Here is a 16,098-nt window from a genome sequence, read left to right as displayed (position 1 = left end):
TTTATATATTGCTAATTATTTTTATTGTAATAATTACTTTCATATGGGATTTGAACTTACTGTATTTTAAATTAATAAAAGCACTCTTGATTCATATTTTGGTTTCCGTTACGCCTCAACTTTTCGTGTTACACTTGATTTTACTCCTCATAAAATTTCCGTACCGGGCCTTATAACTCAAATCGTTTCTTAAGGAGTAAACTCCAATAAACTCCAAAAAAACTTCATCGACAACATTATCGACATTTCCCAACCTTACACAACCACATTAACAAATTCTATCGCTAGAGATTCTATGGTATATGCTTCGTACTTCAGAAAGCAAAGCGTCCGACGGAAAAACGAAATGAAAGTCAGTACAGTTCGAGAGCGCCGCGGTTCAGACGTGTCCGAGCGCCGCCCGGTACGTGACATGAAAAATTCGGAGCCACTATTTATATAGGCCAACTTTTTTTTTTTATTAACGATGCGTTCCAATTTATGCGTCATAGTTTCTTAATTTAAAAAGTTTTTTTCTTTTTGCTTCCAGTGATTATGAATAGTTTTTTTTGATTTATTTTAATTTGTTTTGTGTTTCGTGAAGTGTTTAAAAAATATATCTGTGCATTTTGTGTTGGTAACATGTTGGTTATTTATAAATACGACGGCTAAGTTATCTTTTTGTGTCTGCGTTGTTTTATTGCGAAACCGAAATAACTGCGGTGCGGTAAGGAATTATTTTAGACTAGATGCAGTGGCATCGGACCAGAAGTTCGAGTGGAATGTCGCAACACTGTGAAAGTTTTCAGGATTCACGTGCATTGCTGGCTGAATATAAGCGCGAAATAAAAATAAAAAGGCGCGAATTATGCGAGGTTCAAAAAAATTGAATAAGTATTTTAAGGATACACGAACACGTAACCATTTTTGGTTTATTATTGCTTCAAATAACAATTAATAAAATTAGTCACAGCTTCTTTAGGATAAGTAAAATATAAGTGTATAATTAATTTTATTAAAGATTAAAAATCCAAAGTAAAAGAATATTATTAGATTACTATATAATTTTTCACGGTCAATAATAATTAACCGAAATAAAAAAAAAAACAAGTAAAATAAAATAAATTCGTATGAATCTTTGAACAAACTTATAACTAACAATTAAAAAAATATATATATTTTTAAGCTGTGTAAGTGAGCGCCACTTTCGTTGACCTCGAATTACTGTGTATCTGTGTTAGATAACAGATAATTCAAGATTTTCGTGTGTGTACGTGATATTGAACATTTTTGTTTTTATTATTGACCGATTATCTGACAAGTGACTGACGTAATACATTGCTTATAGCTGGAGCATAGATTAAAAAATATACATACAGTCAAACATAGTTCCAATTCCGTTTTTGAAATCGGTAAAAAAATGCTGCAATGTAATGTTTTCTTTTTTATTACGACACGGACAATAATATTTAATTTTAGGGTTTAAATATTTAGTTTTTAATTTAAGGCATTTTTAGGAATTTGTTTGTCATTTAGTAAAGAAATATGATCAAGTTTACGCACACATTTTTAAAGATGAATGTTATATTTTTTATATCAAACTGTTAAGATTGCAAGAAAATATCACATATTGGGGCTTAAAAAAATCTGCTACAAAATATATTGGGGCGCTTTTGATTCAATAATTTACGCTATTTCCTAAAATTATTACGTAAATAGACTAAATACTTATTTTTGGAAATAAGAATGTAGGCTTATAAATATCTTGTATTAATCGTAGACTTAAATCAAAGATATTTAATTTTCAAAAAACTTTATTGGAATAATTTTCAACCGGAAATACAAAGGCTAAGCTTATAATTCTAAGAACAGGACCTTAAAAGATCTGACTAATTAGAAAGACAACTCCAGCTCATTTGAAAGTTAAACCTAGGTTACTCCATCCTACATTCATTATGTAGGCATTAGGCATTTTGGACCTTGAACCTAGGTTTCTACTGTCGGCGAATAAACGATGGGAGATGAAGGATTTTATCGCTTTAAAGTACCTAACCTCTTCCCTATGCGAAGGTTGAAAATGTACTTAATATACATAGATTAGTAAAGATTACTCACTCCTAACATGAAAATGTAACTAGTTTTCGTGTTTGAATAATTTAAAAAAAATGTAGTTTTTAGAGCATTCACGAATGAAACGATTTCTCCACATTTTTCTTCGATTTCGTTTTGTTTTTGCAACACTAAAACACACCATGATAGTCGGAGACGTAATGGGAAAACAGTCAGCCATTTTACGTATGTGTCAGCCATTTGTGGCTTCCTTCAATTACAAGACGATGAGATATCTATACTTATCTATGTTAATATATATTATTATTTGAGTACTGGATACCCAAATACTCTTAAGCGTATAAAATTCCTATTTTTCTTCATCGTTGCAGAAAGTAATTTACTGTAAAAATGAATTAATAAATATTTTATAATACGGACATAACTTCACAAAATCAGAAGTAATCAGACGCTTAAATTTAAACTACTAGACTATTACTGCTGTTACTTAGATACTTTAGTTAATGAGTTTACTTACTTAGTTATCTTAGTGGCTTAGTTATCTAAGCAATAAAGTGACATTACATTTTATTAGCCTTTTACTTCTTTGCCCATGAGACAGCTGCCTAATCGCTTGATGTCGAAATGCAAGCTCAAATTCACTGAACAGATGTGTGGTAAATATCTTTGTTCAATGTTGTCAGCATTCAAATAATGTAGATGGGCTGAAAATTTGAGTAGTGTAATTATAAGATCGGCTATGGTAGGCCCTTAGCTTCTAAGTTACAATAAAGTTAGGTTGAAAGGCAAAAAGCCATGGCCACACCTTTAAAAAAAAAAAAAACCTCTATGTGTATGTGGATGCCCTAATAGGTTGGACTATTTTTACCTGTCAACTTAATATCAGTTTTATTTCAGATCGAATATTTCGAATATTTTCTAGTAAAAAATATAATAAAAAAAGTAAACGGTAAAATTTCATTTTAACGCCAATGGTTTATGCAAAATTTGAATTTGTCTAGTAAAATGGTAGAGAAAAGTCCGAATAGGTTTATAAATTAAAAAAAATAGTTTTTTAAAATCTCGATCATATTATTAAGGTGTTATTCTTAACACCTTACTTTTAAACATAGATTAGTAAAGATTACTCACTCCTAACAAGAAAATGTACCCAGTTTTGACAATTGAAATAGTTTCGTAAAAAAGTTTTGCCACGGTCTTCGTGCTAAAATGTCCCTAAAATATTTGAAATAATTATTAATTTATTACGTAAATTACGTAACATTAGATATTTATTCGTAAATTTTCTCTAAAAATGTTTTTATTTGTCAAGAATTCAAAAAAATAACTTACTAATAAGCCGTTTGTGGCTTCATTCAATTTCAAGGCGGCGAAGTATCTTTACTAATCTTTGCTTTTAAAGTAAAAATTAAAACCAAATTCAAACGTCAAATACGTTATACCTATTTTTTATTATTACGTACATATTATATATTATTATTACGTACATATTATAAATTTACTTTTTCGATTATATAACCATGACTTTTCACCGTCTGCAGTGTGGTGCTAATTTGCAATTCTAGTGGGTTACTAATTAGCAAATGTAAATTAGCTGCATTCGCGAGGCTGGGGCCTTGACATTCAATTATATTTGAATGCGACACCTAATGGCTTTAATAATAGCCATATTAATATTAAATTGCTATTTTTTCTACCACATCATCTATCTGTTGTACCTAATTGTGTATTTTCGAAAATAATTATAGTTTAAAAACTAAAAACCACGCTAAAATCGCACAAATAAATAGTTAATCCTGACGATCCTGATAAGAGGAATGGGATAAAATTATTTAAATCGTGTATTGTCATCGGTTCTTGATAAGTGTTCAAAATTTTAAATTAATCTGACTGTTCAAAGTGGGTAAAAATCGTGTTCAAAGATTCCGTTACATACATACAGGTCAAGCTAATAAAAGCGTGGTAAAATGGGAAAATAGTATTTTAACGGAAGATGAAAGTTGCGGGCGCAAATGTGAAATAATTTATTTGCTTTTGATTGAAACCAGCGCCATCTAGTTAAAAAATAAAAAATATTATACTCGGAGGTAACGGTATTAATACAAATTTGAATTAAAATTTCGGGAAATTTCTACTCTGCTTACTGTTAGATTAAACTCTGACTTCGTAAAGGAATAAAGATGGTAATTCAAAAATTTTAAATGTCACTTATTATTAATCAAATGTTTTTAAAGAACATTTATTAATAGCTTAAATACACTCTCTCATCCTTCGATCAACAATACCAACTAGATGCACAGTCCCATACAAAAATTTACTTTTAAAACTATCTCTAATAGCCTACAGGTATATCTGGCTAAACCATAGATTAGTAAAGATTACTCACTCCTAACAAGAAAATGTACCCAGTTTAGAGAATTGAAATAGTTGCGTAAAAAAGTTTTGCCACGTCTTCGTGCTAAAATGTCCCTAAAATATTTGAAATAATTATTTAATTATTATGTAAATTACGCAGTATTAGTTATTTATTGGTAAATTTTCTCTAAAAATGTTTTTATTTGTCAAGAATAAAAAAATGACTTACTAATAAGCTGTTTGTGGCTTCATTCAATTTCAAGGCGGCGAAGTATCTTTACTAATCTATGGAAGCCACAAACAGCTTATTAGTAAGTTCTTTTTTTGAATTCTTGACAAATAGCTAATACGTAATTTACATAATAAATAAACAATTATTTCTAATATTTTAGGGACATTTTAGCACGGAGACGTGGCAAAACTTTTTTTCACAACTATTTCAATTCTCAAAACTGGGTACATTTTCTTGTTAGGAGCGAGTAATCTTTACTAATCTATGGTTATGGGTGAGTACTTGTATATCGTATATATACTCGTCTTTTACAAAATTTACATTCACACATTATTTCTCAGCCCTTAGAAGAAAATACTTATAAATATGTTGTAATATACTGAATATTGTTAATAATATGTGCACTTGTGCAAACAAGCACATGTGCAAAACGGACGCAGTGAAGTTATAAAATGTTTAATTTTAAACTGTGGGAAGACGGTAAAACTTCAAGTAATACTCTACTGTAATTTATTTATCGTAACTTTAATCTCGAAGAATGGTTAGTAAGGATTAGTATGAGACTGTATGAAAAAATGTATTTACTTAAAAATAAACATCTATCGTTTTTTCATAGTTTGATCCTTTTAAGTAATATTGATTAGCAATATATATTATTTCATGACATTTCAATATTAACCAATGGAGCAATATAGTGTGATTTTTTTTCAAAATTACTCATTCGATTCACGGCTAGAGAAAAGAATATTTTGAATTTAATTATGCACTTTTAGTTAATATTGAAATCGACTCTATAACTGTCTTGGGTATTTTTTGTTATTCCCATAGTTTAGTAAAGATACTTCGCCGCCTTGAAATTGAATGAAGCCACAAACGGCTTATTTTAGTAAGTTCTTTTTTTGAATTCTTGACAAATAAAAACATTTTTAGAGAAAAATTACGAATAAATAACTAATACTGCGTAATTTACGTAATAAATAAATAATTATTTCAAATATTTTAGGGACAAAACTTTTTTACGCAACTATTTCAATTCTCAAAACTGGGTACATTTTCTTGTTAGGAGTGAGTAATGTTTACTAATCTATGGTTATTCCTTATAATTTCGAATTCGGCTATCCACGCACACATAAAAAATACCCTGTACGTATGCGTCGTACGCATACAATGTGGAATGAAATTCCTCCTGAAGTGTTCCCTGAGCGCTATGACATGGGGCTCTTCAAGAGGGGTGCAAAAAGAGTTCTCCTCTGAAGCCGGCGATGCATTGGCGACTCCTCTGGTGTTGCAAATGTCCATAGGCGTCGGTGACTGCTTTCCACCAGGTAGCACGTCTGCCTTATCGTTAGGTATAAATATATAGAAAAAAAATCAAATTCAGTAACCATATGTTTGTATCCGCAAAACTCAAAAAGCTATCGATGGATTTTCTAGAAACTTTTACATAACATTGCATTTCTATACACAAGTGTTTTTATATACTTTTTATTCAACAATTGCATGGAAAATATGACTCTAAGCCTCAATGAAGCATGGCCGGGTTTATCTAGCATATATTACCCAATTTACTAGAACTATCTACTGTTCACCTTGCGATACGTATCGTTATCCCACGATAAGACCTGATAACTAAGTGTCTGCGTTCGTTGTAGCTGATTTTACGGCATTTGATCCAATTTTTGGGGTGAGCAACAAGTTGTTGCCGATCGCTTAAATTACTAGAATACTACTATATACTAGAATACTAGATAGTGATGAGAGAGATGATGTGATCAATGCGATATAGGTAATGAATATCACATAATCATTGTAAAATAAATCGCATTTTTTATTATATAGCACACGATTTAGACCACATGACACCATGTTATCATTTCGGTTTCAAATCCAAAAAATATGACAGAGATAAATAGAGTGGAGGACAAAACATTTTTTTTAATAATATAGGAGTAGCAGACGAGCATGCAGTCCACCTGATGGTAAGTGGCTACTGTAACCCATGGACATCTGTAATCAACCCCAGGTAGATGCGCCACTACCCCTGAGGACTAAGCTGGAACGCCTCGGAAAAGTCTGTCTCCCTTACCACACCCTTCAAAACGGAACACAGCAGCGCTTAACACTGCTGTTATTAGGTAGAAATAGGTATGTGATGCGATATAATGAAATTCACATACTCATTGTAAAAAAAAATCATCTCTTAAAATATATTGATTTATTTTAAGGTTGGCTGAGTCTATTAATACGGTTACCGAACGAATAATTTATAATTATTAATACGGGTTCTGGACAAACAATTTATTATTATCCGATTCGAACCGGTAGATTTTGAGAAATCTCAAAAAAAGTACAAAAAAATTTTTTTTGAAATGTTTTTTTTTAATAACTTTTAAACGGCTCTACCGATCGATTTTAGAAACTAAGCTCTTAACATCAAAAAATGACGTCGATCGCCATCAGCCCGTTCGAAATCAATTTAAAAAAAAAAAAAACCTAACCTAACGTAACCTAACCTAACCTAACCTAACCTAACCAATAGAATAAATGTACGAATAAATATATTAAAAAAAAACAAAAAAAAAAAAAAAAAAAACCTAACCTAACCTGTACAAATAGTCCAGTACCTGTACAAATAGTCACATTGTTTAAGGTTCACCAACACAAGATACACCATCGCTCCTTAATTTCTAACATATTTTGTTGTTCAATCGTGTTCTTGCAATTACAGGTGAACACAGCTTACATATTTATTTACACCAAAAACGTTATAATCATTATATCGGTACTACATTATTATTATAGCACACGATTTAGACCACAGGACACCATGTTAAAATCGTTTGGGTTTCAAAGCCAAAAAATATGACATAGATTCATAGAGTAGAGGAAAAACAATAAAACGTTTCCATCACAGGACGCCTAGCAAATGTGAAAGTCCGTTTATAGTTATTGGTTATTATTTGAAAATCTTTTAAATATATATAACTCAAAGGTGACTGACTGACTGACATAGTGATCTATCAACGCACAGCCCAAACCACTGGACGGATGAGGCTGAAATTTGGCATGCAGGTAGATGTTATGACGTAGGCATCCGCTAAGAAAGGATTTTGATCAATTCTACCCCAAGTGGATAAAATAGGGGATGAAAATATTACTTCGTAACGCCAGCGAAGTCGCGGGCAAAAGTTCGTTAAATATAAAATAGAGTCATTAGTGATAAATTATGACGCAAAGAGAGACCAATGAGCATGGCGGCATGAGTGTCGTGCCGTTTACCGTAAGACATACAAATCAGTGCCCCAAAGTGCGCCAAGGGATATAGATTTCCTAAAAATATTCATTTATAATACAAATGTGTTTGTACAACGCACAGATAAACAATTCAGAGGCCAAAAGTATTACAAGATTATTATACTACCCACGGATTAAATTGTTTGGTCTAAGAGCATAACATGGACGAACAATATTTTTGCATCATAGATTAAAAACGCAAAGGTTGGCAAAATGGATATGCCACCTACAATTTTACCTTTCTAATCGCTACCTACTTAATTTAAGGAGGGATTTTTGCGTTATTCATACACATACATACAATAAAAGGTACTTAGGCTAAATATAGCTACATATGATATATCACAGATAAAAAATTACTGTTCCATCAATAGTTTACTTTTTTTGGCTACCGTACTGTACCGTACTGTACGTAGAAGGATTTTGAAGTCATTCACAGATAAAAAACACCTAGCTTGAATATACTCGTAGTTATAGACACAGATAAAAAAATAATTCTCTACTTCCTATCAAGGAGCGAACTTTATTTTTGCATCACCCACAAAGAAATAAAATTCGGAAGTGTTATACCACCCACACTTTTAAATTTACCGTTGTTATAGCTAGCTATAATAGATTATTTTTTGCATCGCCCACAGATAAAAACTTAGGTCGAAAATAGTAATGTTACCCACAGATAAAAAATGTCTGCTCTACTTAATAAGAAGCGAAAAATGAATACTCCTTTGATAAATAATATATTTAAAATTTCCCAACACTTTCGACATGTGCCGTTACGAAATGATTTAGCACACCTATTCTTATTATTATTCATATTAGGCCCACGTAGTCAGGTATTGTTAGGTGTCTCACTAACGGCTAATAACGATACGACTCAAGCGAGGAATTTACGAATTTTATTTGGTCACATCGAAAATAGTACTTTTTGACGATCGCTAGTTAGGTACAACTTTTGATGTCACATAGGTCCTAAAATAATACATTATTATTAAATTTTAATGGAATATCAATTTAAAAAAATATTTTCTGGTTATTACTTACATTATGTACCTTTATTTTATGCGATTAAAATCATTTATTATTGAAATTAATAGAAGGTGGCAGAACTCTCCGTGGTTAGATGATAATAATGAAATGAAAATAAAAAGTTAGATCATAATTCTACACTATAATTAATTTCATATAACTATACAGTAGGACTACCATGAGTTTACAAAAGTATTACTCGCTAGCGACTGCGTAAAATAAATGTATGAAAAATTGTACAGCGCCTCTGGTGGTTACTCGTAGAACTAAAATCCGTAGTGGCGTAACTCGATACGTAAAAAACCTATCGAAATCAAATCGCTAGCGAATGTCATTATGATCTATTGCCATACAAATTCGGTCCTATGAGTCATTAATTTGACAGACGTTGTCAAGAAATACCGTAACGATAGTAGTTATGTTACTCACTAGCAAAATGACAATAGTTTTCTATTTACCATTTCTATAGTGGCGTTTCTATGCCAACTCATGGTAATGCTACTGAACAGTATTTTTGTTTGTCAGTCTATTTCTGTCTTACCACAACAGTAAAGCCTAGACAAACCATTCCAATTTAGTCCTGAGAGATAACGTATTTGTGATCGATTTCATGTAAAACTTTTATCTTATTTACAGTTCATTACAAAAATCAATGGACAATCACATCTTCTAATTTGACTGCATGCTCTTGGCTACTTAAATTTTACATAAAAATATTAACTTTTATAAATTTTTACACAGAATTTCTCGCTATCGCTCATCCTCTATCAGTGAGACATATACCCCAAGAACCCTTCTAAATATTCAAGGTCCCCTTCAATATTTCTAACACCTTTATTTTTTATCAAACGCATCCTCTATTGTTCGAGCCCCTAATGTTTGCTAAATGTCTTTTTGTATCAAATTTCAAGGTTAATATCCCACGGTTGACAGCTGTGTGTTAAAAATAATATCTAATTATATGCTAAGCAATCCTTTATTAAACTTTTATTAATATACGAGGCGTGTCGTCGAATCTTTAATACAAATTTTGTAAGGAAGTATCTGAGAGTCGACTTTGAAAGCACTACCGTCATACTTACTTCTGCCTTATATCAACAGTGTTAAATAAAATAAAACATTTTGAAAAATAGTAGAACCATTAGAAACTCTGTGCCACCACTGCCACACCTATTTCTGCCTAATAACAGTGTCAAGTGCTGCTGTATTCTGGTTTGGAGGGTGTTGTTAGGGAGACATACTTATCCGACGCATTCCAACTTGGTTCTCGGTGATAGCATCTGTGGCTAACCTCAGGTAGGATTCTACTCTTATCGGGGTTTCATTACAGATGTTCATAGCAGTAGTCAATTACCATCAGATGGACTGCATGGTTGTATGCACCTTCAATATTATAAAATAGTTTAAGCAAAGAGGTACCACTGCCTTATCTATCTTTACAGTGAAGCAATTATTTCGTTTCAGTGGGATGGTGTGCATGCCAGCAGACTTGCATAGGCGACTATCATAGCCCTCAGGAGCCACTCCTGAGGACTAATGCACCTAATGGGCTTTAGATAGAATCCTTCTATATGGAATGGATTACAAATGTCCATACGACAGGGACCTACAAATCAGGTGGTCTACGTGCTCATTACCAGGGCCGGATTTAGAGGTCTAGAGGCCTTGGGGCAACAAAGGAATGGAGGCCCCCTGGCCCCAAATTATTTTCCGAATAAAATGATCAATTTTTTCAGTTGAGTTTTTCAATAAATATTTTATTGTGAAACGGTAGATTCTTCTAGTATTCATGTTTGTTCAAAGTACTGTAGATAAAGGTAAAACAGCGAAAAAATATATTTTTTATTTATTTATTTATTTATTTATTAAAGGTTCACCAACGTAGTATACACTTATATAAATTACATTGCAAAAGTTAGAAAAATAAGTCGTGTACCCACAATTATAGGTGAACACGGCATTTACAGAATAGACGCTCTAGTAGATTTAAATATAATGATAATAAGACTACAATTTACATTCAATACAAGATAAGAATATATATTACACAATTTTATACAATTAATAAGAACTTAGAAAAATTAAATATATTGAAATTAAAATTAAATCTAAAATTAATACATTGAAATTAAAATAATGTCAGTAGTAAAAAATAGACTATGAATAGATTTTTCTTATACAATAATTTTACTAATAGACTATTGAATTAAAATGTGATAAATTATCTTTGGATTAATTTGTATATAAAATAAATTAAAAAAAAAAAAAAAATTATGTAATATGGTTATGACGAATGATCTCTGAAATGTTTTTTTTAAATTTGCCTAAAGTGTCCCCGAAAATGTCAAGTGTTTGATTAGAGGCCGACAAGGTATTATACTGTCTTGTCATTCTATTAATAGGTGAATTATAGCCAAGATTAGATTTAGTGAGATCTTGAGTAAATAATTTGTATTTTCCTTGTCTAGGAATTTTAGATGGCATATTAATTTTAACTTGTTCTAACAGTTGTGGAGAATCAATCAAGCCGTTACCAATTTTATATAGGAATATATTATCATGCACTAACCTACGATTATCTAAAGTCATCATATTAAAATGTTCAAGCCTATCGCCGTAGTTTAAAAGAAATCTAGCATTCTGGCGATATGATAATATCCGCAAAAACTTTTTTTGGATTCTTTCGATACGATCTTTATATGTTTTATAGAATGGGTTCCAAACAACACAGCAATACTCGAGAGAACTTCTTACTAGTGCATTATATAGTAGGATTGTAGTTTCGGCTCGTTTAAAATCCTTAGTGTTACGAAGGACAAATCCCAGAGTTTTGAAGGCTTTGGATGTTATGGCGTTAATGTCTGAGTCAAAACGCAATTGTCTATCTAAGGTAACACCTAGGTCGCGGACTTCATTGACCTGTTTCAGTGGATTTTTGCCTATTTTGTACGTAATGATATTGTTAACACTATTAACTTTTTTTCTAGAGAATCTCATGAAATAGCATTTGTCAGTGTTCAGCACCATATTATTAAGCTTACACCAGTCAGCTACACCATTCAAATCGTTTTGAAGCTTCAGAGAGTCATCCGGACCATCAACACGCCTAGAAATTTTTAAGTCATCAGCAAACAAGTAACAATGGGAGTGATGAACAAAGTCGGTGATGTCGTTGATAAAGATATTAAATAATATAGGACCGAGATGAGATCCCTGTGGGACTCCGCTTGTCATTGTGTATGCTATAGAGGTGAAACCATTCAGCACAACTGCTGAGGTTCGATTCTCCAAATACGAACAACACCATCTTAAGATACTGTTCCCGATACCCAACAATGATAGTTTTTTTACAAGGATTGAATGGTTGACCAGATCGAACGCTTTACTAAAATCTGCATAGATAGTATCCACAGAAGATCTAGAGTCAACACATTTAGACACGTTTTCAATAAAAGAGACCAAGTTAGTGCACGTTGATCTATTGCTCAAAAAGCCGTGTTGGTCATTAGACATGCTATGTTTTAGATGCCACGTAAGCGGTCCACATAAAAGTTTCTCTAGTACCTTACCCATCGTTGGTAATATGGATATAGGTCTATAATTACTAATATTTTGTCTATCACCAGATTTATATATGGGTACTATTCGAGCCCGTTTCCACACTGCAGGAAAGATACCGCTAAGGAGAGATTTGTTAAAAATTATTTTGAGTGGATACGAAAGAGGCTTAGCACATTTAATAAGAAATATGGGAGGTATATCATCGCAACCAGCGCTTTTGTACGGGCTTAGCTTTTTAAGTGCAGTTAAAACTTGTTCTTGCGAAAAAGAACAGGTCAGCAAGAGATGAGAATTTGTTGAGGAACAGTCTAATGGAACAGTAATGTTATTTGGGGAAGAGAATATAGAGGAGAAATTAGAAGCAAACAAGTTACAGATGTCTTTGTCATTTGATGCGGCTTTATCCTTTAAAAACATTTGGCTAGGATATGAGTTGTGATCTTGCCTCGTCCTTTTTACGTGTGTCCAAAATAGTTTAGGGTTATGTTTTAATGCTGTTTCGAGTTTTGCTGTGTAGTTTTTATAACAGATATTTTGGAGTTGTGAACACCTTTCTCTGAGAATTTTAAAGCTAATTATATCAAGAGGGTTTCCAAATTTTTTAACTTTTAAATGGTACTTATATTTCTCTTTAAGTAATTTAATAAGATTTCTTGTAAACCACGGCGGGTATTTTTGATTGGATATTTTGGTGAGCGGTACAAATCTATGTATGATTTCATTTATGCTTTTGTAAAATATCTCCAACATTTCATCCACATTTAGACTTCCACTAAACTTGTCTTCCCAGTGTATTTTATTAAGTTCAGATGTAATCGTTTCATAATCAGCTTTAAAATAGTTATAACGTACTGATTTTTTCGGCAAGATCTTCTCAGACTGGTTACGAATAGTGAAATCTAATGGCGGATGCAAGGGATCAATAACACTAAGAGCATTATCACTACTGGAAAGGACGACGACAGATATATTGCTTAAGACTAGATCCAGGATTTTCGAATTATTATTTAAAATACTGTTTGACTGCTGGAAGTCGTGTAAATAAATAAAGTCGAATAACATGTTACAAAGTGTTGAATTATTTTGATTCGTGTGATTTTGATTCCATGATATGTTACTTAAATTGAAATCACCTATAACTAACTTGTATTTTGCATTATCGAGTGCCTTATTTGCATTACAGATAAAATTTTCTAAGATATGTTTATTTAGTGGAGGGGGAAGGTACACTGCACAGATGAAGAGCCTGTCCTTTTTCTTATTACAGTCTATTATATCTATGCTAACCCATAAGTCTTCGCAATCGCTATTAAATTGATTCTGTTGCCTGGAATTTATTTTTTTATCAACTGCTATCAATACTCCTCCCCCTGACTTATAACTATGAAATCCAGATGAACAACGATCTCGTCTATAAACAACATATCTATCGTCAAACAACTCTGAGTTTGAAACTCTGTCATTTAGCCATGTTTCGGTCAGAACAATGATGTCATACTTATTAATACATACATTTTGATAAAATTTTGAAGTTTTAGTATTAAGGCCTCTAACATTTTGGTAATATACACTTAGCTCAGAAAACTTTACAGAGGTATTACAAAAAAATGGTGCCATTAATGTTATTCAGATAGGTTACTAAGCTTGTCTAAGTTATTGATTAGTATGCGTTCCGAAAAGTCTGTTTTACGAAGAAAGATGTGGCCGTTTCGCACCCACACGTATTTATAATTAAGCTCCTTTGCTTTTTTTCTCGTAGCTGCGTGAATATTCTTATTTTCAGGCGACAGGTGCTCTGTGACGAAGATTGGATTGACTTTCTCGGTTGATATACCAAGATGAGCAGCATGTAATTTGTCTTTAGGATTGGCTTTATTATATTTGATACAAGCTGCCAATAATGTATCTCTTGTTCTTTGTGAACTAAGTTTAACAATAATCGACCTCGGCCGTAGTGATTTAGAGTCTTGTTTGGCGATGCGAGTGCAGAACAAGATATCTTTTTCAGGCAGTTCACAATTCACTTTTGAAGACAACTGTTTCACGAGGGTGTACAGGTTCTCGGATCTGTGTTCGGGGACGCACTGTATCTCTAGATTGTTGCCACGTGCTTGTTGTTGTAGTTGGTTGACTTCCTGTTTCAGATTTTTAATGTCGATGCGTAGCTCTTGACTTTCCTTCTCTAACTTTGCTATAACTTCGTTCTTAACAGTTATTTCTTGTCGAAGTTGATCGAACTGTGAGTTGAGAAAGGTTAAGGTATCTTTAAATTCTTTAATTTCGATGCGTACGTCTCCTATGTTGGCGTTTAATTGTCTGGCGAAGTCGTCAAATGTATCCCTAAGAGCTAGTTTAATTTCCTCCCTTATAATGTTCCTAAAAGACTCGGTTGGTACTAGGGCTTCTTGTTCCAGTAGCGTTTTGTTGTCACGACGATCCTTTGTGCGCCTAGTGATATTATCAGAGGGCGAAATTTCACCCATATTACACTCCAGCCCCTGTGCCTGCCGAACTGGGGTATTTGAGTTGTCACTCTTTGGAATTTTGTTTCGACAGTTGAGACAAAGCCAAGAAGTTTTTTGTGTTCTTAATAGCTTTTTGTAAGAGGACTCCGAGAAACCAGCACATAAGATGTCAAATTTTGATTTGCAGGAACTACATTTCATGTGTTGAGAATCGTTGATCACTGATTTACATCCAGGACATATGTTATTCTCCATTTTTCAACAGTTATTCATAATTTTCTTCCTATCTCAATATTTTACCTCCTTTCTTTTTTCTCTCACTTTATTCCTTATATTTTTTTCCTTTTTTTTTTCCTTTAGGAAGAAAGCAATAAAAAAATAAAAAAAAAATAAAAAAAAAGAAACAAGTAAAAAAAAAAAGCAATTAGAAAGTTCGGTGTTCCTGGGGATCGAACTCAGTTCGGCGGTCAGTGAAGCGAGTGTATGGTTTATGCACACCAGGCTATTGAGTCGATACACAAAGTGGCGAAATTGTTAATCAGATATTGTTCGCTGTCATTAAGTTAAATAGGTACACACTCGTTAGCAACAAGAGTTATGACTCATTAATTCGTAAGTCTCACGAACACTGCCACTTAGTTAACGATCTTTTGAGCACACAATTTTTGCAAACTTCTGTTCTTACACATCACTGCACTTATTCCAACGTTTTATACAGTATTTAATTAGATTGACACTTTAGCAAGTAGAGTATGTGATTTTTATGACTAAGTTCTCTTCCAAAACCACTTTTTATGATTTTTTAATACGGGAGCTGAGTAGTAGCGTCTTAACAACTCCGCGGTGCGCGGGGGGTTCTCTATATATCAAAGGAAAAGATATTTTTTTACTAGTGCTTACTAGTCGGCATTAAAAAAAATCCGACGTCTCTATTGTGGGGGGCCCTCTTTTGTGGAGACCCTGGGGCTGCCGCCCCGGTTGCCCTCCTTTAAATCCGGCCCTGGACTGCATGCTCATTACTTCAATCTTCTTTAAAAACATGTCTGTATATTACACTTGTATGGATATTAAATCGATTTTGTCGTCAGTACTAAGCCTGTATACAATTTACAATCG

General features: G+C 32.7%; 1 protein-coding gene across 2 annotated transcripts in view; it reads left to right on the top strand.

Annotated features, from left to right (window-relative positions):
* The first annotated feature begins 301 nt into the window (after nucleotides 1-301).
* The window catches only part of LOC140745814 (opioid-binding protein/cell adhesion molecule homolog), a 206,106-nt gene continuing 190,309 nt past the window's right edge, over nucleotides 302-16,098 (top strand). For both annotated transcript variants that reach the window (XM_073077733.1, XM_073077732.1), the window contains exon 1: nucleotides 302-403. The gene's annotated coding sequence lies outside the window, so the exon portion shown is untranslated. The remainder of the gene's footprint in view (nucleotides 404-16,098) is intronic.

Source organism: Epargyreus clarus, unplaced genomic scaffold, assembly GCF_041222505.1.
Source record: "Epargyreus clarus isolate Ecla_fem2 unplaced genomic scaffold, WU_Ecla_fem_2.2 ptg000011l, whole genome shotgun sequence".
NCBI classification, from domain to species: domain Eukaryota; kingdom Metazoa; phylum Arthropoda; class Insecta; order Lepidoptera; family Hesperiidae; genus Epargyreus; species Epargyreus clarus.
This window is presented reverse-complemented; position numbering and strand designations above follow the sequence as displayed.